The sequence below is a fragment of the Arvicola amphibius genome, chromosome 12 (genome assembly GCF_903992535.2).
Source record: "Arvicola amphibius chromosome 12, mArvAmp1.2, whole genome shotgun sequence".
In the NCBI taxonomy this organism is placed as follows: domain Eukaryota; kingdom Metazoa; phylum Chordata; class Mammalia; order Rodentia; family Cricetidae; genus Arvicola; species Arvicola amphibius.
The window spans coordinates 31,808,583-31,812,358 of NC_052058.2; positions in this window are offsets into that span (position 1 = coordinate 31,808,583).

Sequence of the window (3,776 nt, forward strand, 5' to 3'; positions counted from 1 at the left end):
CCCTAAGGAAATAGAAGAGGTCATTAAAGGCCCCCCAATGAAATAAAGCCCAGGGACAGATGATCTCAGCACAGAATTGTACAGAATTCCAAAAAAGAGCTAATACCAATACTCACCAAATTGTTCTACACAGCAGAAGCAGAAGAAACATCGACAAAGTCTTTTTTGAGGCTACAGTTACACTGATACCCAAGCGACACAAAGATACAACAACAACAAAAAAAAATAGAGAATTACAGACCTATTTCCCTCATGAATCTTGATGCACAATTACTCAACAAAATACTGGGAAACTGAATCTAGACACATCAAAAAAATTCCACCGTGTTGTAGTATTCTTCATCCCAGAGGTGCAGGGATGGTTCAACAAGCAAAAATCTGTCAATATAATACACGATATAAACAAACTGAAAGACAAAAACACATGATCATATCATTAGTTACTAAAAAAGCCCTAGAGAAAATCCAACACCCCTTTATGATAAAGGTCTTTCAGAGATCAGAGATGCATAGAACATTCCTAAACATAATAAAGGCAATATAGAACAAGCTGACAACCATATCAAATTAAAGAGAGACAAAAATCAAAGCAATTCTGTTAAAATCGGGACAAGGCTAGAGTGTACACTCTCTCCAATTCTGTTCAATAGAGTACTTGAAATTCTACCTAGAACTATAAGAAAACTGAAGGAGATCAAGGGGATACAAATTGGAAAGGAAGAAGTCAAAGTATCATTATTTGCAGAAAATATGATTGTTATATAAGGGACCCCAAAAATTCTACCAAGGAACTCCTACAGCTGATAAACACTTTCAGTGATGTGACTGGATATAAGATTAACTAAAAAATTTATAGCCCTCTTGTATACAAACAATAAATGGTCTGAGTAAAAAATCAGAGAGTTAACACCCATTACAACAGCCACAAATAATATAAAATATCTTGGGGTAACTCTAACCAAGCAAGTGAAAGACCTGTGTGACAAAGAACTTTATGTATTTAAGAAAAAAATTGAAAAAGATATTAAAAAGTGGAAAGACCTCCCATGTTCATTGATTAATAGGATTAACAATGTAAAAATGGAAATCTTGCCGGGCAGTGGTGGCGCACGCCTTTAATCCCAGCACTCGGGAGGCAGAGGCAGGCGGATCTCTGTGAGTTCGAGACCAGCCTGGTCTACAAGAGCTAGTTCCAGGACAGGCTCCAAAGCCACAGAGAAACCCTGTCTCGAAAAACAAAAAAAAACAAAAAAAAACAAAAAAAAAATGGAAATCTTACCAAAACCAATCTACAGATTCAATGCAATACACATCAAAATTCCAACACAACTCTTCACAGACCTCAAAAAACAATACCCAAGTACATGTGGGAAAGCAAAAAAAAAAAATAGTTTAGCAAAAAACAGTCCTGCGCAATAAAGGAACTTCCAGTTGTATCGCCATCCCTGACTTCAAGTTCTACTATAGAGCTATAGTAATAAATACAGCTTTGTATTAGAATAAAAATAGATAGGTAGATCAATGAAATCAAACTAAAGACCCTGATGTAAATTCACACACATATGAACAACTTATTTTTGACAAAGAACCCAAAATTATACAATGGAATAAAGAAAGCATCTTCAACAAATGCTGCTGGCATAGTGGATGTCAGCATGTAGAAGAATGCAGATAGATGAATATCAATCACCCTGGACAAAACTCAAGTCCACGTGGATCCAAGACCTCAACATAATCCAGGTACACTGAACCTGATAGAAGACAAAAAGGGAAGTGCCTTGAACACTTTGGAACAGGAGACAACTTCCTGAATAGAACACGAGTATCACAGACACTGAGATAAAAAAAAAAAAATCAATGAATGTGACCCTCTAAAACTGAAAATGTTCTGTAAGGTAAAAGAAACAGAAAGACAAAACAGCACCCTACAGAATGGGAAAATATCTTTATAAATCCCACAGCTGACAGAGGGGTGATATCCAAAACATATAAAAAAAAAACCACAAGAATCTAGACATTAAAATAACAAACCATCCAATTAAAACACGGAGTACATACAGATCTAAACAGAGAATTCTCAAGAGAAGAATCGCTAATAGCCGAGATACAATAAAGAATTGTTCAACACCCTTAATCATCAGAGAAATGCAAATCCAAAGAACTCTGAGATAACATCTTACCTGTCAGAATGGCCAATATCAAAAATATTTTATCTACGGGTACTCTAATGTCTGTAGGCTCTTTACCAGGAAGTTTTAAAGAAGATTCCTCCCCATTATTAAGTGTATACTTCCCTGAAAATAGGGAGATGTCAGTACTTGTGGAGAATTATACCAGCCATAAATTCCGATAACACCATTACCTTGTGAACATATAATTTTAGTAGGAGATAAGAGTCAGTTTCCCGCTTGAGAAGTACCAAGGGATTTCAAATCAATAAGAGAGAATTTTGAAGAATGGGGTGCTTAAGAGTTTGCCTTGTGTCCCAGAAGATTCCTGAGGAAAGTTGGTTAGCAGGGAGGCAATGTTATTTCCCCATGACATCAGTGGTCCCTTCCCTGGACATTCTATTGTATCCTAGAGACCCCTGGAATTTTTCTGATGTCATCTGTGTTGTAGCAACACCAACTGCCCCTTCAGTGCCTTTACGGTTACCCGTGATCATGTTGGCAAGACTGAGGCGTCTTGTAGGGAGAGAGAATGGAAAGGGAAGCCAGACCAGAGAGAGGCAGAAGAAAGATGGCCTTGAGCCTCAGTGTAAACCATCAAGAAACAAATGGTTCAGAAGAAGGCACCCTAAGTCCCGGAAAGAAGACGGAGAGCTCCCTGAAGGAGGTGGGCTTTAGGTAGCATTTCCAGTAATGGGGCATAGGAACTGGGGTTTTGGGGTAGCAATTGGACTTCTCTGCAAGACATGGCTCCTGAAAGTCAGTGATTCCAGGATAACAATTTGTCTCAAGTAGAAGCCAGGAACTGGTAAACAAAAGCTTTGTGCTGGGAGCTTTTGGCTTTCAGTCTTACAGGAGGGTAAGGGTTGATGGGAAACCAGCATGAAAATAGGACCAGCATAAGAAGAGACAAGTAAGTGTGCCCAGATCAAGACAGGGCGTCACTGTACTCCAACACTAGTGGGCACTGTCTACCTCTGTGTGCCCTGAGTTGGCAGTGAGGCAACATGGTGCTTCTGGTGACCATGTTCTGCTCCTATATGGCTTCTCCTGTATAGCATGTGCTTAGAGTGACCTGTTAGGATATTTGAGGAATCTCTAAATGATCAGAGCAACTGTGAACTATGCTAATTTCTTCCTGACTTGGAAACCCACAATTTTGTGGACTCTTTAGCAAAGTTGAATGGAGACTCTGCAGCTGTGAACAGGCTTGAGGAGGTTCTTCCTTTGTTTACCTGAAGCATGAGCTAAGGGGGCAGAGGACACCAGCTGGCTGAGACACCCAACTCCCTTCATTAATGAAAGAGCTGAGATCTCATGCAGGGACATCTCAAGCCTGGGTCAGAATCTATTGAGGTGTCCCTGGTCACATGCATACAAGGTTTCTCAAAGGTTTGTTTAGGGCTCAGAGTCATCCGTCCATCCTCTATGTGATATCACAATGCAAGTTCATCTCCCCACAGAGGCCGCTGGAGAGCAACCATCTCCCCAAACCGTCCTCACCAAGAAGCAGAAGGTGAAGAGTCTGACCACTCAGCTACAGCAAATGACCAGAGAGAGAAATGAGCTGCGGGATCATCTGATCTCCATCACCGAACAACCCATGGA